General features: G+C 39.8%; 2 long non-coding RNA genes across 3 annotated transcripts; one reads left to right on the forward strand and one right to left on the reverse strand.

Moving 5' to 3' along the window:
* Positions 1-1,413: 1,413 nt before the first annotated feature.
* On the reverse strand, positions 1,414-22,920 carry LOC120863941. Its single transcript, XR_005721107.1, has 3 exons — positions 22,910-22,920; positions 15,800-15,805; positions 1,414-1,496 (listed from the first exon to the last, which is right to left on the reverse strand). It is a non-coding gene; the product is annotated as an uncharacterized LOC120863941 (long non-coding RNA).
* On the forward strand, positions 5,837-26,240 carry LOC120863937. 2 transcript variants are annotated; one of them, XR_005721105.1, is made up of 3 exons: positions 5,837-7,061; positions 7,643-7,806; positions 26,198-26,240. It is a non-coding gene; the product is annotated as an uncharacterized LOC120863937 (long non-coding RNA). The 2 variants fall into 2 exon arrangements; XR_005721104.1 differs by lacking the exon at positions 26,198-26,240 and adding an exon at positions 8,833-9,908.
* Positions 26,241-27,061: the final 821 nt, after the last annotated feature.

Here is a 27,061-nt window from a genome sequence, read left to right on the forward strand (position 1 = left end):
GGATGTCTTTGAATTGAGGTTGAGTCACACATTACAGAAGATTTCTCTGGAAATATCCTCTGCACCTTCATTTCTTCACTGACTCGGGGATTCTAACAAGCAAGACAGATTTCCTGTCTACTTGTTTGCGAGGCTGCTCTGCTATTCAGAGAACAGTTCTAAGGGGACAAATCTGGGAAAATAGGAACGTGGGAGTGGGAGTGGGGAGGTGGGAGTAGTTATGCCCCCTCTTCAGGCTTTGTTTTCCACTGACTGTGAGTTCTAGAGGAAGGTCTAGAGCAAGTGGTCAGCAAACTGAGGCCCTAGCATCGAGTCTGGTTCTCTGCCTGTTTTGGTAAATAAATGTGCTTGGAACCCAGCCATACCCATTTGTTGATGTATTGTCAGTATTTTGTTCAACTTTGAGTACTGTGACACAGACCATACGGTCTGCAAAGCCAAAAATATTTACTATCTGGTCCTTTAAGAAAGTTGAGAGACATTTGGTCTAGAGGCATGTAAACTTTTTAGAAGCCTTGATATCTGGTTAGCATTTAGCTGACATTTCGTAAAGAGTAGTGATTTGACCTTTTTGGGGAAAGACTTGTCTTTCTTTCCAAGAAGCTAACATTCTAGGTAGAAATGTCTGGAGGTTACTTATAGTTGTAGCCATATAATTTGGAAATACATTTATTAATTCATTTCAAGAGTTACAGATTTAGGTTGCTCCATTTTTTCTAAGTGCAAATATGGGCATATGTGATGAAATCCTTAGCATGCTTTCCACTAGCAGGATTAGTAAGTCACTGTTATATCAATTACTTCATTTTTCATGGTACCAACCAAAGGTGTGTAGCTATTTACTTTTCATTCAAGAAATATTCTTGGCATGATTGGTGTGGGTTATTTATGAGTTTGTAATTATTCAGACAATGCTGAATCAGAATCACATTAACTAGTTTTAAAATTTTAAACAGTAAAATATAGTTTCTACAGATCCATAAATTTATATTTAATGGTTAATTTAATAAGTCATATTTGCTTAAATATGATTTAATAAGTCATATTTTTATTTAAGATATTTCAGTGTTAAATTTCACTTGTTTGCCATTCTAGAGTGCTTAGTGTTGATTTATGCTTCAGTACACTGATTTCTTCAGGCAGTTTTGATAATGAAGATATTGTCTTCTATATTTTATATATAGATCTTTATCCTTGGGTGTGTAAGAATATCTTTGTGTTGTGTTCTTAGAAAGTGGGCATAAACATTTTGACAGCAACAATTTCATTTTTTTTAACACTATAGTTGTAGTGTTGAAGGATTCTGTCTATCCTGACCCACTCATTCCAATCTGGATTCTCCTCCTACCAGTCCCCTGAAATGGCTGTCATGAAGGTCAACAGTGATCACCATGTTACAAAATCCAGCTGAAAGGAAGACTCCAGGACATCTCTAGAAGAAGCTGAAACTGATCACCATGTCGTGATTGCTAGGGAAAAACCGTAAAATATAGAAACTAAACCTATGACCAAAATCTAACAAAAATTAGTCTGTACTCACATTTATAGAGACTAGAAAAAGTGGAATGATAATGCAAATATAAGGTTTGCAAATATAAGATGGAGTTGTATCAAGATTTTATTTAACTCATTTGTTAATGAAAGAACCAGTAATATATTACAATTGGGGTATGGATATCTTTTCAAATTAGAATTGTCTCCAGACATACACCTAGGAGTTCTCCTTGGTATTTACTCAAATGAATTGAAAAGTTATGTCGAGGACTTTCCTGGTGGTACAGGACTTTCCTGGTGGATAAGAATCTGCCTGCCAATGCAGGGGACACTGGTTCGATCCCTTGTCCGGAAAGATTCCATACAGAGGGTTTTAAGGTAGTAAAACTATTCTGTACAACAATGGTGAAGAGATGTTATGCATTTGTCAAACCCATAGAATGTATAATACTATTACATGAAAACTGTAGTGTACTCTTTGGACTCTGGGTGATAATGATATGTCAGTGTAGGTTCATCAATTGTAATAGCAGTAGTAATACCATCTTGGTGGGGGTGTTGATAGTGTAGGAATCTACATGCATGGGAATAAGGAGTTTATCATAAGTAATTTCTCCTTAATTTTGTTACACCAAAACAAAACAGAATACCAACACATTACCCAAACAACTACTAATCAAGCCAAATCCTAGTGTATGTGTGCATTTGTTTGCCTGTGCTTTTGTGACTAGGAAAAGAACATGAAAGAATACTCCCTTGATGATTATTTCATTATGGATCAGCAGATGGGGTGGAATACTAGGTATGGATGTTTGTTTTCCTTGTATACCTTTGTTTTGTTTTACTTATTAAATAAGCATCCATTATTTTTGTCATGAGAAAATCGTTAAGTAAAGAAAAAGATGAAAACAAGTACAATTCTCCCCTGTGGCTTACGTTGGCTAGCTTTTTGTGTTATGGAATTTAATCTGTTTTTAAAACTTTACTAAATTTTTGTTGATCTCTATAAATGTGATTGCAGACTCTTTTTTGCTAGATTTTTGTCATAGTTTTAGTTTCTATATTTTCTATATTTTACAGTTTTGCCCTAGCAATCATGACAAAGTGATCAATTTCAACTTCTTCTAAAGATGTCCTGGGTCTTCCTTTTAGCTGGATTTTGTGACATGGTGATTATCGTTGACCTTCATGACAGACATTTCAGAGGACTGGTTGGAGGAGAATCCAGATTGGAATGAATGGGTCATGATGGACAGAAATAGTTAATGTTTGCACCTCTTGGGAGAGATCTTTTTGAAGGGGAGAATAGAGAATGGGATGGATGGAGCTGAAGTGGAGATAGAGGATGACTTTTTTTTGATGGTAGAACAAGGCTTTTGTTCAGTCATTCAATCATGTCTGATTCTTTGTGACCCCATGGACTTTGCAACCAACTCTTGGAGCTTGCAGAAATTCATGTCCATTAAGTCAGAGATGCCACCCAACCTTCTCATCCTCTGGCGTCCCCTTCACCTCCTGCCTTCAGTCTTTCCTAGCATCAGGAACTTTTCCAAAGAGTCAGTTCTTCACATCAGATGGCCTAAGCTTGGACATGTTCACCCCTGAAGGAGTGAGCAGGGGAGGGAGAGATGGGCGATGAGGTTGGGGTGAGGGTGGCTGTGAATTACCACCTAGGAGGCCCTAAGATGATGAGGCGGGGAAGTAGGATCCAGACACAGGTGGGAGCTATCATGTTTAGATGGGAGAGAATCCTCCTAATCACAATAGGAGGGAAAAAAAATTGAGGGAGTTCCCATGTCATAGTCTTTTCTGTGTGGTTGAAGGCTAGATGATTTGCAGGGAGTGAGGAGGTTAAGAGGAGACTGCAGGTGTGAAGAGAGTAGGAACCTGTTTCAGCAGGGACAGCTCAGTGTTGGGGAGCAAGCACCAGAGAATCCTTGTGGGGTCTCAGCTTTGTTCAGAAGCTTAGGCAGGCAGAGGGAAGTGGATGGTTGAATAGGTCCAGAACTAGAATTTAGTCAGAGAAATGTGAGGAATTGGAGGAAGTATGGAAACAGTAGTTCTTAGAATGTGATTGCATAGCGTGAGCAGGAAGCTGGGAGTGGACTGAGGAACTGGGAAGAGGGGGAGAGGCCCAAAGCCTGGAGGATCTGATGAGGTCAGAAGACTAGGGCCTTATGGTTGAAATTAATGACCATTGTTTCAAGAGATGACAAGGCCCACTGTGTGACCATATGGGAAATCAAGGAAGGAGAGGATTTAAAGAACGTAGCTCATAGGGCTATTCTGTTTTGACAGTACTGCATATATTTTCCATAATTTATTCTATTGGTTGGTATATCCTCCTAAAAAATCCTGTGTGCTTCCCCACATGTTAAGCAAGTAATATTTAATAGTTGCATAGTTTAGAAATATCCTCAGAGGAAATAACACTGAAGAAGAAATGAAATTGTTATCTTTATTTAGTGGCGATGCTCAGTTCCCTATTGGGTTATGAACAGAGGGAAAGTGCTACGAAGGTGAAACTGACTAGGGTGGCATTTGAACTCGAGGAAGCCTTATTGGCCATGAAAAAGGAGGATAACTGTCCCTGGTCAGTGATCATTGGCTGTCACACTAGGAGCTTTGCAGCTCCCTGAATAATCAATGGTTCCCTAATTGTCTATTTCCCACAGCAGCTCTGCCCTCCTAACATTTTATTTACCTGGCTCAGTGCTGGTTCAGAGTAAAATGGAGATGCAACAAACATTTTGGATGCCTTTCATTTGCCTGTTTGTGGTCCTTCCCTCTTGTTGAGGCTTCCCTGGAGGCTCAGATGGTAAGGAATCTGCCTGCAATATGGGAGATGTGGGTTCAGTCCCTGGGTTGGGAAGATCTTCTGGAGAAGGGAATGGCTACCCACTCCAGTATTCTTTCTTGTTACCTGCTTGGGAGATGATCTTTGATCAGCTTCCATAACTGCCCTGCATCAGAGGTGGGCAGGAAGTCTGGGCATCCTCAGAGCATCCTGTGTGTGTTCTATATAGTTGGTTGCCCACTATTGTTCTGGACCAGTGTCTCCTGAGAAGTGAGGCTGCATAATAACCCCTCCTTACTGTAAACACTCTCAATTTCCTGAATCCCAGTTAAGACAAGACTTAATATTTAATGAAAATGTGCTGAAGACTTTGAAATAGAGAAAACACAAGGAATTTCCTTGTCACTCCTCAGCCCACTATAATTTGGCTTATGGCCCCTTCGTCTCAATTTTTAAGAACATGCCAAATTTAAGGAAAAGTGTAATGAATCCCTACATCCCATCACCCAGCCTCAGTAATGATTTATCTTTTGTTAGTCACATTTCGTTGATTTTATCACTTTTCTGGAGTAATCTGTTTATTTATGGCTGCGCTGGGTCTTCGTTGCTGCACTCAGGCTTTCTCTGGTAGCAGAGGGCAGGGACTACTCCTTGTTGCGGTGCACGGGCTTCTCATTGTGGTGGCTTCTTTTGTGGTGGAGCATGGGATCCAGGCCCACGGGCTTCAGAGGTGGCAGCTCAGTGGTTGCTGGGCATGTGGGATCTTCCTGGACCAGGGACTGAATCTGTGTCCGCTGCATTGGCAGGCGGATTTTTAACCACTGGACCACCAGGGAAGTCCTTCTGTAGTATTTTAAAGCAAATCCTAGACACGATGACATTTTACCCATAATTGTTTCAGTAGACATCTGTAATCAATAAGGACTTTTAGGTTGCAAAGAGTCAGACGCAACTGAGTGACTATGCACCTGCTGCTGCTGCTGCTGCTAAGTCGCTTCAGTCGTGTCCGACTCTGTGCGACCCCATAGACTGTAGCCCACCAGGCTCCCCCGTCCCTGGGATTCTCCAGGCAAGAACACTGGAGTGGGTTGCCATTTCCTTCTCCAATGCATGAAAGTGAGAAGTGAAAGTGAAGTCGCTCAGTCGTGTCCAACTGTTAGTGACCCCATGGACTGCAGCCCACCAGGCTCCTCCGTCCATGGGATTTTCCAGGCAAGAGTACTGGAGTGGAGTGCCATTGCCTTCTCTGATGCACCTGCACACACACCTGCACACACGTGTATATATAGATAGTGTGGTATGTAAATATACATTTACATATATATTATATATTTATGTGGTTTATATTTACATGTATATATATATCCAGTATTCTTGCCTGGAAAATCCCATGGACGGAGGAGCCTGGTGGGCTGCAGTCCATGGGGTCGCTAAGAGTCAGACACAACTGAGTGACTTCACTTTCACGCATTGGAGAAGGAAATGGCAACCCACTCCAGTGTTCTTGCCTGGAGAATCCCAGGGACGGCGGAGCCTGGTGGGCTGCCGTCTATGGAGTCGCACAGAATAGGACACGACTGACACGACTTAGCAGCAGCATGGCATATCATAATCTAACAAAATGTTCCCATATCATCTAATAACAGTCCTTATTCAAATTTCCTTTCTTGTCTTTATAATGTCTATTTATATCTTTGGTCAGATGAGGACCAGACAAACTCACATGGGTAGGAGACTCCTTCTCTTTTTCTTCCTCCTTCTGTTCCAGCTTCTCCTCCTCCTCCTTCCCCTCTTCTTCCTCACTTTCTATTTTGAAATACAGCTTTTACCATTTCATTAAAAGTCTGCATGCAAGAAGAAGGGAGGGGAGCAGCCACAGTCAGAAGATGGACCTCTTAAGTCATGAATTTTCCGAGTTACCTTTAACTTGTGATCTCTGCCACCTCCATCCTTTACAGACATTGTTTTGGGATCCACTGAGGAGGGAAGTCTTTGTACTCATAAGAATGCTTACAGTATACAGGCAACTTAAGCAGACTGTGAAAATGGAGGAATAATGACAAATAGAATGAAGTATACATTTGAATGGTATCTAAATATACCTTCTGAAGAATAAGGGAAGTCATAGTAAAAAGGATTAAGTATGCATCAAAGGCTATTCAGACATATATTGAAAAGCAAAGAAGTCACACTATTTCCATGGTTTATAATTTTCAGAATAAGAGATTTAAAACTCTTTTGATTATGGCCATGCTGATTGTCTCATCATTTTTTTTTTCCTGTGTGTAATGTCCAGTCTGCACACTGATAGTTATATATTTGTTAGGCTATTATTATACTGGAAGAGACAGTTCAGGGAAGTTATGATGATTTAACTGTTCTCCCACATTAAGCTTGACCACCCTCATTGGCCATCTCTGCACTGCAGCCAAAGTGATCTTTATAAGATAAATAATCACCTCTCATTAGTGGTTTCCCATTGCCCTCAGAATGAACCAACATTTTTTAGCTTGGCTTCTAAGGTCTTGGATGGTTCACCGCCCTGTCTCTCAAGCTTTATTTGGGCCATTTTTTCTTTTCTTTCTTTTGCTTCAGGCACAATGTTCTCAGTTTCTACAGAATGTCATGATCCTTCCTGTTAACAACCTTTGCCAAGGCATGTTTTCTAACTGGAATATTGTCTCCATCACCTTTCATCTAAGTTGGGTGTCTTTTCTGTAAGAGAACCATTGTCTTATTGATCCAAGTTTGTGGCCATTAATTCATGAATGTGATTATTGGTTACATCTGTATTCCCCAGTCAGGTTGTGTGTTATACAACAGATGTGAATGGTGGCCCTTCTGTCTAGAATACAAACTTCCAGAAAGTCAACATGAAGTCTTTATTTGTATACCACCTTATACACAGCACATAGAAGAACTCCATATATACTCACTGAGTGAATAAATGGCTGATTGAATAAATATTCATTCATGGATTGAATAAATAAATAAAAGTTACCAGAGACGATTCTTATTCAGGTGTGTTTCTCTGGCTTAAAAAAATTAAAGTGCCTCAAGTTTTTTTGACTCATTTATGTATATCATTTATTATTGTATCTCCTATAAGATTTCTTCAAACACTGCATAATTGTTCCTAAGGGAAGAAGTACAGGGTTGGGTCCTTGAAAGCCTTTGGTCACAGCACTTTTGTCAACTGGTTTATATACAACCTTGTTTTATGTGTGTTTCTATTTAAAGATACTTTATTTAATATCACTGTTGATTTATTATTAATACTGAATTCATAGCTAGCAGCATTATAACTCATGCCTGAATGAAGCTTTGTAACACACGTATTTTTCCCCTCAGGTACATCGGAGCCTTTTTGCACCTAGAACAGTAAACAGCACTTCAGCACTACACTTGGGGCTTGTGTAAAACCAGCAACTAAAAGCATACAACGGTGAGAAATGTGGCACTAAATAAACCATGAAAAGGACACTTGTTTACAGTAGGAGAGCTGAAACAAGAAGGTAGAGTGTTGCCTTGTTCCACTTCAGCTGAAAAAGAGGGCATTGGGCAACACAAAATTTTCCCTGCTTTTCAAATGTCAATGAATGAGACCGCAAGTGTGCTACAAGGATTGATTTTGGGGTTACAGATAAATTTTGGCTAATAGGCAAAATTGCAATTATGAAATCCTAGAATAATGTAGATCAGATATATATATAATAACAAAAGATATACTGTATAAATGCATTTTACATATATTTATATTTCATATGTAAATAAATATATAAAACATGTCATAACACAATTGTTACTATCTTACACATAGTGGCACACAACTTGGCAGTGTATTTTATGCATATCAATAATCATAATTACAAATATATTCCTAATTGTGTTTCCCTATGTTAAATGTCTCTTGGGTTGTAAAGATTCTATGAGAAGTCAGTTTGGGAAGTGCTGATATCAAGAAATCCTCTATGTCTGTGACATTTGAGAAAACCATGCCTTTCATTCTTATAGTTCTGCTTTGACAGGAACAGGGTCCTATGTGCCAAATTAGAGGCTAGTCAGCCTCCCTTTTACAGCTGCCCACTTTGCCCGTCTTTTGTTACTTTGCTTTTCCAAGCTCTCATCGCCCATTATACTGTATCTCATTGGATGAGGTATCATTGATAAGCATGATTAAGCAACATTAGAGATGTCTATGTTTCTCATATATTGCATCGATTTTACGCACAGCTTTCAACTGAAAAGGTACAGTCTAAAACTTTAGGAAACACCTTGGTTCAGGCAGTGCCTCAGTGTCCATTCAGGAAATATCGTATTCCTATAGGCCTTGTTCTGGGCTTCCTCATGCCCAATTTCTCCAGGCATCTAACAGGAGCTTAATTGGACAAGAAGCCATGGCCTGCCTCTCAATTAGAATAATTTCAAAGTCTCTCATCAGATGGCTCTTTTGGAAATGTCAACAATTTCTAAACTGTCAGTGCTTCAATATAAACAATGCTACATACTCTGTTAATCATGGAAGTAATTTCTGGTTTCAGTAAAACAGACCCCAGGGGAGTTTGCCATGGTGACATATTTTTTTGCTTGAGATTGTAAAGACCCCACTCACTGCAGCTGGTGTCTGTCCACAGCCTGGCATTGGATTGTCTAATTTCCTGAGACCTAAGCATTACAGATTTCATCTGGCATGTTAAAACATTATTGGATAATGGGGCAATGTCATTCAGCTATGTACAACTTCTGCCAATGAATATGTATAATTTTTGCTTGGTGCTCTGGACCACCAGGCCTTTGTGATTTGCTGGTTTTCTTCTCTTTCCTCTGCTCTGGTGAAAGATAGGAAAAGGCAGTTTATGAAAGGACAATTAAAGGTGCCAATAGATCTAATAAGTGTGTGATATGTGTATTTAATAGTAAATAAAATGCAAAATAAATATAATACTGATCTGCCACTTTGTCCTGCCAAACTGGCAAAACTATAAAAGGATAATATCCAGGTGGATGAGGGTGTAGGGAAATGAGCATTTTTATACTTTTTTTTGGAAATGTAAGCTGATTTAGGTTTTCTGGACAATGGGCCCTATGCATCATGAATCTTTTTGTCCATCAATTTCATTTTCAGGATTTTATCCTGAAGAAATTAGGAATATGTATAAAGGTAGATAAATAAGGATTTTCTTATAGAATTTATAAGAGGGGAAAATAGGCTGCTATGCAGTCATCAAACATACTCATTGATATAACTATCAACATTTCCAAGATCCACAGTATTGTACTAAGTCAATGAAGTATCCCACTGCTGGGGTCATTTTTTTTTTAAATTATGGCATAAAAAGGTTATAATTATTTATTAAAGGTCACATGGGTAAGAATTAATAAAGCTTAAATGAAACCCCAATCTTAATAAATTGCTATAATTAATGTCTTCTGTAATAGAACAAGTGACATAAGGAAATGGCATGAGGAATTGTTTATATAATATATTGCTATATGAAACAAAATCAGGCTCTATTCAGTTTCTCTAATGGATATAGGACAATGCAGATTTTCTGATGCTTTTGCTAAGTTATGTTTTTTTCTAGGAATTATTTATCATTTCAAATTTATTGGCATAAAGTTGATAATATCTGCCAGGGTCCAGCCCCGGTGGATCCAGGGTAATTCGAAGGGGAGACGGAGTTGGTATCTTAGAAATTAATTGTTTAATTAGACATATAAGATTAGGAAAGAATAGTGTAGTAGGAAAATTAGTGGAGAAAAGAGGCTGAATAACTTGGTTTACGTGGAAAACTAATAAAACCTCGAGACAAGAGGTTTGCACCATCTACGTAGGCCACTGGCACCTGCTTGAATAGCGGAGGGTGCCCCGCCTTGGGCTCCCTCTCGCGTGGGTCTTAGAAGCCAGGGCAAGTAAGTAGACATGGTGAGCCTCCACGCCCCAGATGGGAATTCAGCCAGAAAAGAAGAGAAGAAGAAAAGACCACACGGGGGAAACCAATCTTTCCAGTGACTGGCCCATCCTTTATTGTTCAGGAAAGCTTTTCATACTTTTGGTTGTACATAGAGATCAATGGATAATACAAAGTTATGCATCATCAGCAACCCTGACTCTTATCGAGACCAGGCTTTCTCTTTGCATACCTAGCTGTATACACAAGTCTTAGGTGATTTACATCATCTTCTGGCCAGAAGGCCAATTAACATTTTATGGCCCTTTTCTGATAAGGGTCTGTCAACCAGAAAACTTATTTGTCTTAAAAGTGTTGTTCTTTCCAAAAGTCTGGTGCCACTCTCAGAAAGCACTAATTAAGGTTGCATTCTTGCATAGCAAGGACACAACGATTTATAACAAAGAAAGAGGAGTACAGTGATTTATAACAAAGAGAAAATTCATTAACTCACAAGTCTAGTATTGCTAACATCAAAACTACTATATTCCTTTTTCTATATCCCAATTACATTGATTAATATCCTCCAGGTGCCTAAAAGATAAAGAATATGGAGACCTGGCAGCAGTCATTGACTCAACAGTGAAACCCATCACCAATATAATTTTTAGCTCTTTAGAAAAGGCTCTATATCTTTAAGATGCTTTAAGCTTCATGCCTCTCACCTTTGGGGGGCTGTAAACAATCACAAGTGTAGTTAAACCTGTCAGGAAAGCTAGAGAGCCATCAAAGGGGTTTGAGTTGTAACATTCTTTTCATATGCAGGAGACTAATTGGAGCTCTAAGTTAACTTTTTCCAGAGAAAGGTGGTTGGGGATAGCCCCCTGTTATGTCAGAAGAATGGAAAGCACAGTACAATAAGGCAGGCAGACTCTGGTTTTGGGAGTAGATGCTCGAGAAAATTCAGCAAGGCTCCCTTAAGGCCTGACTCACCTTTGCCTGTCAGACCCCTTAACCTCATGACCTTTGCCACAGGCGGGACTCCTCGTGCTGGCTCCCGGCAAATATCCACTTATGTTTTAACGTCTGTAGATGCTATAGTTAATGTCCTTTTTAACTCCTGTTTTATGCCATTTTTCTTAGTCTTAATGGAGGGTGTTTTGCCTTACAGTAGTCAAAGTATACCACTTATTTATTGGTTAGTGTTTGCATAGCATATATAGTTTTTTCTGTCCTTTTACTTTCAACCTCATTTTCTTTGGGATTAAGTTGCTTTTTAAAAATCTGATAGTCTGACAACCTTTTCTTATGATCTATTCATGTTCAATGTATTATTGATATATTTGGGTTTAAACTTACAGTCTTAATGCTTATTTGTCCTACTAGTTGATGTTCTTTTTTCCTCCTTTCTTGACTTCTTTTTTTGTATTTAATTATATAAACTTTGTTATTCAGTATACATCATTTCTCACATGCTTCTTTTATTAAAAAATAGATTTATATGTTTCAACCTTTAAAATACTACAATTAGCAATTACCTTCTTAATTTTTTTGTTTTTGTGTTATTTTAGATTCCATATGACATTAATTATTTTGTAGTTGATTTTGCTTAGAATAATTGACATATTACCCTTTTCATTGTTCTACATTCTATTCTGTATCTTGGTGCTTCTTTCTGGGATTTTTTTTCCCTTTTGCTTGAATTGTCTTTCCATGAGGGTATTTGTGCTAATCAAAATCTCCTCAGTTTTTGTGTTAAGTGTATTTTGCGTTAAACCTTGAAGGATGTTTTTGATGGACATAGAATTTTGTATTGGGAGATATTTTTAGTATTTTAAGGTATCATTCCATTCTTTCCTTGCTTTTTTTTTCCCCTCTTGAGAAATCAGCCAATGGTTTGTGTTATCCTTTCAAAGGTAATATATCTCTTTAAAGGTCTTCTTTTTGTCTTTGTTTTTCAGCAGCTTGGTGTTTGTTTTTTAGCAGTTTGATCATAATGCGTTTAGGGGTGGTTTTATTTATAATTATTTTTCTTGGAGTTTGTAGTATTTCTTGGTGTTTTGGCCATTTGGGGAAAAATTTTTGGCAGTACTATTTTGTCAAATATTGTTTTTGCTTTATTCTCCTCTCTTATTGTTGGAACTTTCACCGTATCCCTTGTGTCTTTTATGTTCATTTCTGTATTTTTTCCTTTTGATTCTCCACACTCCAGCTTATGTTTTCTTCTGATGTTTTACCCTGCTAATTGTCTCTTGTTTTATGTAATCTCCTGTGAAGTTCATCTCTTGTCAATTTACATTGTTTTGTTTTTCAGTCCTAGACTTTCATTTTATTTTCTCATTTCCACTTCTTTGCTGAAATTCCCCATGGGACATTAAAATTAGTATATATAATAAATACTAGTAGTGGCATTTATTTGTAATTGTTTAAAAATATTATTTTAGCAATAATAAAATATATATAAACCAAAATATCACATATAATTCCCTCATTAAACTTACCTTTTTTATTTTCCACTCTGTCTTTATTTTATATGCAGGTAAAGTGTGCATGTTAAGTAATTGTTCATATCATTGAATTTTATTGAAATACTTTATTAAAAATAACCTTTGTTTAATTTTTCTAATACCACATTTCTAATTCTGCTCTAACATATTATCATTCTTTGTCTGGAATTATAAAAATTTGAAATTTATAGATTTATTGTTCTGTCCATTAGGTATATAGTTAAGATGTCAAATAAAATGGTAAAGATTAACATCACCAAAAGATGTATAATGTTATTTTTCTACAGGTATTTTTCTTTTCAAATCAGAGGAAGCACAGGAGAATTTTGCTTCAGTATATTCATTTGTCTTTGCCTGCCTTTAAAATCTTTCAGCTTGGATAGATTAGTTTCCACTCTTCTTTATTTAAAATCCATTTATCAGACTCCAGATGTATTTCCCTTCCTAGAACAATACCTATGTGTCATTAATAGTGATGGCATTGATCTTTAATAGACTGTGAAGATTTGAAATCTTTTGATGATATCTCTATTATCACATATAATTTTTTAAAAAGCCAAATTGTTAGTTGATTCACATTAATATTGGTACATTTATAGGTATCTTAAATGAAATTCATGACAGTGTAAGAGGAAGCTAAATTTTTAATTAAAGATTTCTCTTAAAAATGGAAGAATTCCAAGATTTTTGATAGTTAATGTTAAGTAGGTAAAAATAGGAAATGAAAGTAGGCTTCTTCTCTGAAATAAAATGTTTTAAATATTAGCAAACTGAAAGGCAGTCTTCTCTGGAAATAATTCTTGGTTCATTTAAAGCACCAGTCATATTGTAAAAAAACATGGCATTATCTAGGCCAGATACCCACTCTCTTGAAAACATGGTGACTATAAGTTATGTAATGAATCTTATTTTTAGGGAAGCCTGCAGTGAAGAACTCACATAGAATGCCAGGTTTGGAAACTTACTTAGAGGTCATAGAACCTTAGTCTCTCATTTTGTAGATGAGACTCAAGTGGTTGTTTCAGACATCAAGTTGGTGCATAGTATCATGAAAACTCCTAGAACAAGTAGTTGGTCTGGAGCATATGTTCTAATGACGTTAGTTTCTTTTGCCTTTTTCCTAGAACACGGAAATCTAGTTCCCATTCTTGGGATCATTATGATTTGTTTGTTGCTTTGATTCATCTAACTTGTGGTAAGAAACAACCCCTCAGTCTCAGTGCAAATAACAATGATTTTTTTTTGCTTTGTCTCATTGCATGTCCTCTGTGGATGGGCTGAGGGTTTCCCCCTCTTGCTGTAGGGTGCTGCAGCTGTGGCAGAGGCTCTGTTCCAGATGGCTCTTTTCCATGAGTCTTTATTTTGGAATCCAGGCTAGTGGAGCATCCCATCTAGGATAGGGTGTTCTTCAGTTAGAGATGGAAAAAGAACAACCTTCTTCAAGAAGCTCTTGCTTGGAGCGAGCACACTGCATTTCTACTGATATTCATTGGCGGGTCAAGTCCATGGCCAAGGACTTGCTACCTATCTGATGATAGCTAGCAAGATATGCTTCTCTTGACGGTGTCATGGCAAACAACAAAGATGTGTAATTGCCTTGCAGGGTTGGGAGCAAATAGTTGTAAACTACTGTGAGCCACCATACAAATGACCAAAATTTAATGTGGTACCTTTATTGGGTCTATTGTTCTTTCTCAATTCCACTTTGGCAGAAATACAAGATATTATAAGCTCTTGCTACACTTTTTTATGGCTGAGCTCTGTTCTAATATTTTTTTCACATTATGGCTCACAATGCAGATCGTTATTTGGTTACTCAGGAAGAATGTTTTTCAAAACTGCAACAGAATTTGAAGATCAATTGATTTTCCTTTGAATCAAATTGTTCTTGCTCAGTTCAGTTCAATCGCTCAGTCGTGTCTGACTCTGCGAACCCATGAATCGCAGCATGCCAGGACTCCCTGTCCATCACCAACTCCCAGAGTTCACTCAGACTCACGTCCATCGAGTCGGTGATGCCATCCAGCCATCTCATCCTCTGTCATCCCCTTCTCCTCCTGCCCTCAGTCTTTCCCAGCATCAGAGTCTTTTCCAGTGAGTCAACTCTTCACATGAGGTGGCCAAAGTACTGGAGTTTCAGCTTTAGCATCATTCCTTCCAAAGAAATCCCAGGGCTGATCTCCTTCAGAATGGACTGGTTGGATCTCCTTGCAGTCCAAGGGACTCTCAAGAGTCTTCTCCAACACCACAGTTCAAAAGCATCAATTCTTCGGCACTCAGCCTTCTTCACAGTCCAACTCTCACATCCATACATGACCACAGGAAAAACCATAGCCTTGACTAGATGGACCTTCTTGCTAGAGGATGCTTATTTTATTAAAAAAAAATACTGGATGGAAAGGGGATATTGTGGCAGAGATTGTTGTCTTTTATCTTTTAAAAGAAGACTTGCAATGCCTTCAACTGAATCCTTAGAGAAAGTTTAAACTTTAGGTAGTGAAGTATTGCTGGTGCTACTCATATAAAGGTAAAAAGCCATGGAAAGAAAGGGTATGCTTCCACGAAGTCTTTTACAACTGCTTTAAAGCTCCATTTAACAACCAATAGGTCTATGTCTCTATTTCTTCTTTGCAAATGAGTTCATCTGTATCATTTTTCTAGATTCCACATTTAAGGGATATATATTTGTTTTTCTCTTTCTGACTTACCTCACTCTGTATGATAGTCCCTAGGTCCAACCATGTTTCTGGAAATGGCATAATTTTGTTCCTGTTTATGGCTGAGTAATAGTCCATCACATATATATATGTGTATATATATATGTGTGTGTGTGTGTGTATATATATATATACACATATGTACCACATCTTCTTTATCCACAGACACAGAGAACAAATGTGTGGATATATTTGTTCCACATTTGTCCATACAAATGTGTGGAGGGAAGCGGGGAATGAGATGAATTGGAAGATTGGGACTGACATATGTACACTACTATGTATAAAATAGATATCCTGTGAGAACCTGTGGTATTGCACAGGAAACTCTAGTCAATGCTCTGTGAGACCTAAATGGGGAGGAAATCCAAAAAAGAAGGGCTATATGTATACATATAGCTATTTCACTTTACCGTTCAGCGAAACTAATGCAACATTGAAAAGCAAATATACTCTAATAAAAATCAATCTAAAAAGTCACTGGAGTCTTAACCATCCCTTAAGAACCTTCTTCAGTAAGAGGAAGGATCTGTGTAAAGGAATGGGTAAGAGAAGGGAATGAGCTATTCAGAGTTTATTGTATTTCTCTCACAGTTCAATAATGTACTTGAACTTCACAATAATCCTTTAATGGATGGATAGGTGAAGACAGGAGTGACAGAGAGAGAAGGGAAAAGGGTCACCTCCCTCCTCCCAGAGAATTGGATGATTTCTTCAGATTCTTACCATCACAATCTGTCCATCTGTCAGATGTCTGTCTATTGAGTGGTGAGAACATATCTTGTAAGTTCTTTCCTGAGAGAGGAAAGAATAGAACTTCAAAAGACATAAAAGGGACTAAAAAGAGAAGTCTTGCCAAGGGTACCCTGGCCCCCTAGTTCCCTTCCACAAAGGCAATCTGTGTTGTCTGGTCTACTGTATTTTAGACATTTACAAGTAAATACATTTAACTAGACATTTCTCCCCTTTGTGTATCAAACATGCCTGTTCTGCGTCTAGCTTTCACTTAATATATTTTGAGGATCACTTCATATAATTATACAATGAGTTCCGCCCCCCCCCCATACCTTCACATCCTCTTTTTTTAAAGGCAGCTAGGGTCTTAACTTTGTAAAGATATACCATAAGCTAATGTGTTTCTTCTTTCTGGAAATACACGTTGTCTTCGTGATTCCACCCAGAGGACACTTACTAGGGGACCTCAGAAGGCTTATCAGTTTGTAACTTGTCTGTTTCTGTGGCTAACTCCTGCTTTTTTTTTCCCAGAGTGATGAAGAGAAGGCCCTCAAAATCATGTCTGGGGCTTCCTTTGTGAGATCACACCCGAAGGAAGGGGAAGGACCTAGGAAAAAGCATCCTGTACGGCAACACCTGGGAGTTTCCCTGAGGAACCTCCAGGTGATAGCAGCTCTAGAATGGGAAGGAGGGCAGGCGGAGCCCTGACGTGGAGGTGAAATGGGCTCGTGGAGGTAGAGAGGGCAGAGTGATGATGGGATGAGCAGCTGAGGCCAGAGGTCCTTGCGGTTCCCAGGTACGCTCCCCTTGACTGCATGCATTATTGTTATGACTTGTCCTTTGGAAGAGCCATACTGGTGGAAAGAGAATGTACTGTGAATTTGAATGTAAATGGGGAATGTGCATCTGTTCAGAGTGTTATTAAGAGGAGAATCACATCAAATTACAGGGTATGAAATGGTAAGTCATTTCAGGGAATTACCTGTTAAATGTCAGCCATGACCTAATAATAGGTTTTTCCTCATGTGTAAAGGCATAATTTCTGCTATCAGTAGGGCTATTTTCTCTGCCTTGCTTTGTCCCCCTTGCCACCAGCTGGGGCGAGGAGTGAGGTGAAAGTCGTGACACGCAGCGTCCCTAAACGGCCTTCTTGAGGACTGGCCCCGGGCCACGGCTTCATTTGTGCCTTGTCTGCTGTTGTCCTGAAATTAATCAGTCTCAGACAATAATCTGATAGTTTAATAATTATAAAACACCCATTTCAATAATACTCAAGAGCACAGGTTATTATGAAAGACTGTATACAAGTTTTTTCCTCTTGTTCCAGGTAGTATTTTTATAGGTGGTAAACAGTAATGTTGTTCAATTGCTCAGTCATGTCCGACTCTTTGTGACCTCATGGACTGTAGCAGGCTTTCCTGTCCTTTCACCATCTCCTAGAGCTTGCTCAAACTTATGTGCATTGAATCAGTGATGCCATCCAACCATCTCATCCTCTGTTGTTCCTTTCTTCTGCCTTCAGTCTTTCCTAGCATCAGGGTCTTTTCTAATGAGTCAGCTCTTTGCATCAAGTGGCCAAAGTATTAGAGCTTCAGCTTAAGCATCAGTTCTTCCAATGAATATTCAGGGTTGGTTTTCTTTAGGATTGACTGGTTTGGTCTCCTTGAAGTGCAGTTGGGGACTCTTAAGAATCTTCTGCAACACCACAGTTCAAAGTTTGAAGGCAAACAGTCATATAAACAGTTAAAATGAGATTTTCAAAGCCAAGTAATATATTTAGTTCAGATGAAAGAACTTTATCCCATTTAGTCTGAGTTTTTGAAAGTATCTTTTCTTTCGAGGAGGTTTCATCTGCTAGTAAGTGGGCACAAGCATCCTTGATGTTTGTTGGCACTGATCATCTATCTACGTAACTACTTAAAAGTACCATTCATTCCCCAAACTACTCTTAGCTTCTCATGCTTTCAGCTTGACAGATCTTCTTCTGAACTTGTCCTATGTATAAAATCCAGAAAAATACAAATTTTACAGAGCTGTGTCCTCTAGATTTATGCAATGGTGTTTTCAAATACCATACTGTTAAAGTCCTGATTTCATTCTCATGAAGATTGTGTACTAGATGGTGGTGGTGGTTTAGTTGCTAAGTCGTGTCTGATTCTTGCAAACCCATAGACTGTAGCCTGTCAGGCTCTTCTGTCCATGGGATTTCCTAGGCAAGAATACTGGAGTGGGTAGCCATTTCTTTCTCCAGGGGATCTTCCAGATCCAGGGATCAAACCTGGGTCTCCTGCATTGCAGGAAGATTTTTTTTTTTTACTGTCTGTGCCACCAGGGAAGCTCCTATCTAACTCTCAGCCTATATTTTATGTCCAAGTAAATGAGGAAATTCAAGATCTCAATCAATTCTCTCTCCTTATTGGCTTTGTGTTGTTACTTTGCTTCATCTCTGAGCCTGAGTGCATTGAAGTTTATTTATACTACTGGATAAAAGTTTGGATGCTGGAGTCAGGATGACATGATTTTAAATTCTGGCTCTACAGTTTACTAGCAGAGTGACCATGAGAAAATTACCATTCTCTGTACAAGCATCAACATTTCTCATCTATAAGATGGGGAAATAATAGTCCCTCCCTTTGGGGGATGTTGAAGATTAAGTGAAGTAATGTGTGTGAAACGTTTGGTACCTAGTGATTGCTCAGTGTTAGTTATTATCATTCTGACTAGGATGTTGACTGTTGTCTAACCAGCACTGGGGAATGTGACTCTAAATTTCCTTCTGGGTAGAGTCTGTGAAGGACCACCTAGTATATTTGTGTTTGTTAAATGAGTAAATCATGGGAATGCTCTTGTTATTTAGTTAGCTTGGAAATTAGAGACTCCACTAAATGTGAGCTTGTAATATAAAAGTACAAAACACACATGGAAACAATTCACCTGGAATAAGGGTCACTAGAAAGAATAATTAGCAGAATTAGAACTTAAAAGAATTTGAATTATATAGTTATTGGGTACAAAATAAAAAAAATAAGATGCTTGGGGAAAAAAGGGTGGAATGGAGAACATGAGAAACAAGATGTGATTTTCTACAACCTCTGTCTGCCCCTTGCCCACTACTGCCCAGCTCCACTTATGATTTTCTGAGAATCATTTTTCTTCCTAAGAGAGTGCATGGCCAGGAGATGGTCAGCTCATCACTTCAGCAACAAATTAACAAGAGAAAGGGGAGACAAAGTGCATTCATGCTGACCCTTTTATTCATGGTGGCTCCACACTCTAGCAGATGTGACCTGATCTGTGTTCAGGAATATGACTTAGAAGTTCCTCTCTTTGGAGAGAATGGGTTGGAGGTGGGGTTCAGAGCAGGGGTGTGAAGAGGGTATGGGAGGTTAGAGAGAAGCCTAAATGAAGTAGTATGTCTTCTCATAGAAGTCTACAACATCAGAGAATATGTTGAGGGGAAAAATGATTTCATTGAATTAATTTGAATGAATTTGCTCTTGCTGTTTATATTGTAATTATGTTAATTAAAAAACAATTTCAAAGGAAGAACAAGATGGCAGAGGAGTAGGTGGACATGGAGTACATCTTTCTCCATGGATACATCAGGAATACACCTTCAGACACAGAAGCACTTGCAGAACACCAGCTGAGAGTGTAGGGGTACCTGACTAGAGAAAAAGAATATATAGAACCACACAAAACTTGGAAGGATGAAGGAACTAGGGGGAAAAACAGGAGTGTTAGTAGGACTGGACCTGCCCTTGGCAGGTGGGAGAACTGAAGCAGGGGTCTGATCCCCACATCCGGGCAATTGTCTGAGTCAGAGGAGAAACATTTTAAGGCTTACAGTGAAATAGCTGATCTTTGGCAGCCTAAATGGAATAAGAATCAGACAATCCTTGCCGTAGCCATACATACCCCAGACAGGGATGAGGGTCCCTTGGAAGGAGCAGCAGCTGGGAGCTGGAGTTTGGGGAGTGTAGAGCAATCCCAGGGCGAGGGCTGCTGTTGACTGTGGAGAGATGGATATAGCGAGGGTGAGGGAGGAGATTGTGATGGGGAATGCCTATGGAGGAAAGCTGGGCAGCATGGAAGCAAGATGATACTACTGAGTCACGTGTAGTGGGTGGAGCCATCACCAAAGCCTCTCTCTCCCCGCATGCCAGCATGGCCGCTGAACAAGGTTCTGAACTACAGAGCAGGACCCCACCCAGGGTGTTCCTTTAAGTGACTGATGAGCTGAACTACAGATCGTGACCCCATGCAGGGTGCTCCTTTAAGTGACTGAAGCGTGGATCTACAGGGTAGGACCCCAGCCAAGGGGGCCCCTCTATGTGCCTGCCACACCAAACAACAGAGAAGGACTCCAGGCAAAGGAGCCCTCTAAGTGCCTGAATGGGTGGAACTATGGAGAAAGACTGGCCAAGAGGTCTTCTGATAGCCAGCTGCAAGAGGCTGGAAAAAAGGCTCTGATAAGGCCATAACTCCTGCCATGGAGGCAATCCCTGTCCCCACACACTTGGTGCCACCAGGGTCCCCCCTGCAAGCTGCACCACCTTCATGCTAGAATCTCTCTGGGGCAGAGCTGCCACAGGCAAAAAAGTCTTGCATCTATGTGCGCAGGGTCACTTTGGTCATTTCCAACTCTCTGCGACCCTGTAGACTGTGGCCTGCCAGGCTTCTCTGTCAGGGAGGGGCGTTCTTCAGGCAAGAATACTGGAGCATATTGGCCAATGCTGGTTGCCATATCCTTCTAGAGCACCATGATTCCTGCTGCCCCAGCCGCCATCTCTGCTGAGTACCCGGTGCTGCCAGAACCCCTGCAATTCAAGCAGCTGCAGCACCACCACACCTGGCCCTCACATGGGCAAACCCAAGTCCTCCAGGGCAGTCTCAGGAGCAAACCTCAGAGGTGTTAAATAAAACCACAAACTCAGGGGTAGTGTGGCTAAGGAAGAAGACCCAAAGCCTTCCCACCAGGTGTACAAGCTGCTGATTAAACCCACGCAATCAACTGGGCAGACTCTGTGTCTCTGGAAAAGGTCATTGAGAGCTCCCACAAAAGAAAACACACTAGTTCTGATAACTGTGAGTATTGGAGGCAAGAACACACAGGAGTCGGACCAGATTAGAATCTGAGCTGCCCCCACAGCAGGTCCAGAGATCAGCACAGTGTTGGAGGGCATCCTAGGGAGGTGAGGTGGACTGTGACTCCCAGTGAGGGAAAGGACTCTGACAGCAGTGACTCAAGAAAATCATTATTATTCTTATGTTTTGACTTGCTCTGTAGCTTCTTTTCCATTTTTTTTTCTTTTTTCATTTCTCCTCCTCCACCCCCGCCCCCGTTGTAGTTGTCAATTTTATCGGCACTATGAAATCTAATTAAGCTTTTGAGCTTTTACATTTTTTATTGCTGTTATAAACCTCTGTCTCTACATTGGACGTTCTGTGGAGTTTTCCTTTTTTTAATCCTTTTTTAATTTTAATTTTTTAAACCTTTTTTTTTCTACATTTATTCCTTTGTTTGCTTTTCCTGCTGTTCTTTTCCCCTTCCAGTTAATCTTTAATGTATATAAATCTTCTTGATCTACCTCTGTTTACTTCTGCATATCTATTCTCTCCTTCTTTTCTTCCTTTCCTCTCCTCTCAACATATTTGCTAATTCTATTTTCATTGCTTTATTCCCCAATTGGCACCTTGCTCTAGTTTTGAATTTTCCAGTTTGTGCTTTAGTTAGTTTTGTTCTTAACTGGTGGATATAATTTTTGATTTCCTTTATTCACAGGGTCAATCTATTGTACTTTATTTTGGTTGGACTCTCTTGATTTTGTTCATGGGTGTATATATATTTGTGTATATTCAGTCACACTTTTTATTGTTGTTATAAACCTCTGCCTCTAAGTTGGGCTTTTGCAGTTCTGTGGAGGTTTCCTTTTTTTTTTTCTTTTTTCTTTCTTCTTCCGTTTGTTTTCTTTTCTTTTTTATAATTTTAATTTTTTAAAACCTATTATATTTTTCTACATTTGTTCCTTTGTTTGACTTTCCTACTGTTCTTTTCCCCTTGCAGTTAATCTTTAATATATATAAATCTTCATTTACCTCTATTTAACTTTGCATGTCTATTCTTTCTTTTCTTTCTTTCCTTTCCTCTCAACATATTTGTTAGTTTTGGTTTTTTTCATTGCTTTATTCCACTCTTGGCATCTTTCTTTAGCTTTCTTTTCCAGTTTGTGCTTTACTTAGTTTTGTTCTTAACTGGATATAATTTTTGATTTCTTTTGTTCGCTGGGTCAATCTATTGTACTTTATTTTGGTTGGACTTTTTTGACTTTGCCCATGGGTGTATATGTATATGTGTATACTCCATTATTTTACTTATTATTTGCCTGATTTTGTAACTGCCACTGTCTGGGGTTCATCTTTGGTTTCTCATTTTGGGATATTTGTTTTAATCTCACTTAATGCCATAACAAACCATTTGTGGAAACTTCATTCCTGACCAGAGATCAAGCACTGAGCCTTTGGAGTGGGAGCACTGACTCCAAGACCCTAGACCACCAGAGAACTAACCTTAGGAGTATCAGATAGTGAGAACTCACAGAAAGGAAACCACTAAAATATAAGACCCAGCATCACCCAACCAACAGTAGCACTCTATGCAGGATGCCTCATCTAAACAACAACAACAACAAAAAAAAACAAAATAAAAACCCAATCATCAACAGACAGGATATGACCTCATTCAGGCTTGCACATCAGACGAAAAACAAACAAAAACTCAGCACAAATCTCACCCTATACGAAGCTTACACAAACCACTGGACTAACCTTAGGAGGGCAGAAACCAAAAGGAAGAAAGAATTCAACCTTGAAGCCTGGGAAAAGACTTCAGAACCAATAAGTTAAAAGAAAAAATAATGAAAAAGCAGAGAAATACTACAAAAATGAAGGAACAATCTACAAACACAGAAGTCCAAGTAAATGAAAGGAAATAGGCAAATTACCTGAAAAAGAATTCAGACTAATGTTAGCAAAGATGACCAGAAACCTTGAAAACAAAATGGAGAAAACGTAAAAATCAATTAACAAAGACTTAGAAGAATTAAAAAATAAACATACAGAGAAAAACGACACAATTGCTGAAATTAAAAATATTCCAGAAGGAATCAAGAGCAGAATCTTGGGCGTGGGTTATCTCTTCACAGCTGCACCAGCAAAGCACAGCCGCTGCTCCTTACCTTGGATGAGGGGTATCTCCTCCCGCTGCCCTTCCTGACCTTCAATGTGGGATGGCTCCTCTAGGCCCTCCTGTGCCCACACAGCCACCACTCCTTGAGCATGGGGTTGTTCCTCCCGGGCACCTCTGGCCTTGGGCATGGCATTGCTCCTTCCTGCCACCGCCCCTGGCCTTGGATGCCACCCCTGGCCTCAGATGCAGGGGGCTCCTCTAAGGCGTAGTCCCTGGCTTCGGACGCAGGGTATCTCCTCCCAGCCATCACCCCTTACCTCGGACACAGGGTAGCTCCTCTTGGCCATTCCTGCACCATTGCAGCCTGGCACTCTAGGCAGCTGCCCCTGACCTCAGATGTGGGGTAGCTCTCGGCCGCGCTTAGTGCGCTGGTCACCACCACCAAGGTAAGAGAAACCCAAGTAAGATGGTAGGTGTTGCAAGAGGGCATCAGAGGGCAGACACACTGAAACCATACTCACAGAAATCTAGTCATTCTAATCACACTTGGACCACAGCCTTGTCTAACTCAGTGAAACTAAGTCATGTCCGCGGGGCAACCCAAGATAGGCAGGTCATGATGGAGAGGTCTGACAGCATGTGGTCCACTGGAGAAGGGAATGGCAAACCACTTCAGTATTCTTGCCTTGAGAACCCCATGAACAGTATGAAAAGGCAAAATGATAGGATACTGAAAGAGGTACTCCCCAGGTCAGTAGGTGCCCAATATACTACTGGAGATCAGTGGGGAAATAACTCCAGAAAGAATGAAGGGATAGAGCCAAAGCAAAAACAATACCCAGTTGTGGATGTGACAGGTGATAGAAGCAAGGTCCGATGCTGTAAAGAGCAATATTACATAGGAACCTGGAATGTCAGGTCCATGAATCAAGGCAAATTGGAAGTGGTCAAACAGGAGACGGCAAGAGTGAACATCAACATTCTAGGAATCAGTGAACTAAAATGGACTGGAATGGGTGAATTTAACTCAGATGACCATTATATCTACTACTGCAGACAGGAATCCTTCAGAAGAAATGGAGTAGCCATCATGGTCAACAGAAGAGTCCGAAATGCAGTACTTGGATGCAATCTCAAAAACGATAGAATGATCTCTGTTCATTTCCAAGGCAAACCATTCAATATCACAGTAATCCAAGTCTATGTCCCAACCAGTAACGCTGAAGAAGCTGAAGTTGAACGGTTCTATGAAGACCTACAAGACCTCTGAGAACTAACACCCAAAAAAGATGTCCTTTTCATTATAGGGGACTGGAATGAAAAAGTAGGAAGTCAAGAAACACCTGGAGTAACAGGCAAATTTGGCCTTGGAATGCGGAATGAAGCAGGGCAAAGACTAATAGAGTTTTGCCAAGAAAATGCACTGGTCATAGCAAACACCCTCTTCCAACAAACAACACAAGAGAAGACTCTACACATGGGCATCACCAGATGGTCAACACCGAAATCAGATTGATTATATTCTCTGCAGCAAAAGATGGAGAAGCTCTATACAGTCAACAAAAACAAGACCAGGAGCTGACTGTGGCTCAGATCATGAACTCCTTATTACCAAATTCAGTCTCAAATTGAAGAAAGTAGGGAAAACCGCTAGACCATTCAGGTATGACCTAAATCAAATCCCTTACAATTTTACAGTGGAAGTGAGAAATAGATTTAAGGGCCTAGATCTGATAGAGTGCCTGATGAACTATGGAATGAGGTTTGTGACATTGTACAGAAGACAGGTATCAAGACCATCCCCATGGAAAAGAAATGCAAAAAAGCAAAATGGCTATCTGGGGAAGCCTTACAAATAGCTGTGAAAAGAAGAGAAGTGAAAAGCCAAGGAGAAAAGGAAAGATATAAGCATCTGAATGCAGAGTTCCAAAGAATAGCAAGAAGAGATAAGAAAGCCTTCTTCAGAGATCAATGCAAAGAAACAGAGGAAAACAACAGAATGGGAAAGACTAGAGATCTCTTCAAGAAAATTAGAGATACCAAGGGAATATTTCATGCAAAGATGAGCTCGATAAAGGACAGAAATGGTATGGACCTAACAGAAGCAGAAGATATTAAGAAGAGGTGGCAAGAATACACAGAAGAACTGTACAAAAAGGATCTTCATGACCCGGATAATCACAATGGTGTGATCACTCATCTAGAGCCAGACATCCTGGAATGTGAAGTCAAGTGGGCCTTAGAAAGCATCTCTACAAACAAAGCTGGTGGAGGTGATGGAATTCCAGTAGAGCTATTTCAGATCCTGAAGGATGATGCTGTGAAAGTGCTGCACTCAATATGCCAGCAAATTTGGGAAACTCAGCAGTGGCCCCAGGACTGAAAAAGATTAATTTTCATTCCAATTCCAAAGAAAGGCTATGCCAAAGAATGCTCAAACTACTGTACAATTGCACTCATCTCACACACTAGTAAAGTAATGCTCAAAATTCTCCAAGCCAGGCTTCAGCAATATATGAACCGTGAACTCCCTCATGTTCAAGCTGGTTTTAGAAAAGGCAGAGGAACCAGAGATCAAATTGCCAACATCTGCTGGATCATTGAAAAAGCAAGAGAGTTCCAGAAAAACATTTATTTCTACTTTATTGACTATTCCAAAGCCTTTGACTGTGAGGATCACAATAAACTGTGGAAAATTCTGAAAGAGATGGGAATACCAGACCACCTAACCTGCCTCTTGAGAGATCTGTATGCAGGTCAGGAAGCAACAGTTAGAACTGGACATGGAACAACAGACTGGTTCCAAATAGGAAAAGGAGTACATCAAGGCTGTATATTGTCACCCTGCTTATTTAACTTCTATGCAGAGTACATCATGAGAAATGCTGAACTGGAAGAAACAAAAGCTGGAATCAAGATTGCTGGGAGAAATATCAATAACCTCAGATATGCAGATGACACCACCCTTATGGCAGAAAGTGAAGAAGAACTAAAAAGCCTCTTGATGAAAGTGAAAGAGGAGAGTGAAAAAGTTGGCTTAAAGCTCAACATTCAGAAAACGAACATCATGGCATCTGGTCCCATCACTCCATGGGAAATAGATGGAAAAACAGTGGAAACAGTGTCAGATTTTATTTTTTGGGGCTCCAAAATCACTGCAGATGGTGATTGAAGCCATGAAATTAAAAGACGCTTACTCCTTGGAAGAAAAGTTATGGCTAACCTAGGTAGCATATTCAAAAGCAGAGACGTTACTTTGCTGAGGTCCATCTTGTCAAGGCTACGATTTTTCCGGTGGTCATGTATGGATGTGAGAGTTGGACTGTGAAGAAAGCTGAGCGCCGAAGAATTGATGCTTTTGAACTGTGGTGTTGGAGAAGACTCTTGAGAGTCCATTGGACTGCAAGGAGATCCAACCAGTCCATTCTGAAGGAGATCAACCCTGGAATTTCTTTGGAAGGAATGATGCTAAAGCTGAAGCTCCAGTACTTTGGCCACCTCATGCGAAGAGTTGACTCTTTGGAAAAGACTTTGATGCTGGGAGGGATTGAGGGCAGGAGGAGAAGGGGATGACAGAGGGTGAGATGGCTGGATGGCATCACTGACTTGATGGACGGGAGTCTGCGTGAACTCCGGGAGTTGGTGATGGACAGGGAGGCCTGGCGTGCTGCGATTCATGGGGTCACAAAGAGTTGGACACAACTGAGCAACTGAACTGAACTGAATAGCAG

Source organism: Oryx dammah, unplaced genomic scaffold (assembly GCF_014754425.2).
Source record: "Oryx dammah isolate SB20612 unplaced genomic scaffold, SCBI_Odam_1.1 HiC_scaffold_1, whole genome shotgun sequence".
Lineage (NCBI taxonomy): Eukaryota > Metazoa > Chordata > Mammalia > Artiodactyla > Bovidae > Oryx > Oryx dammah.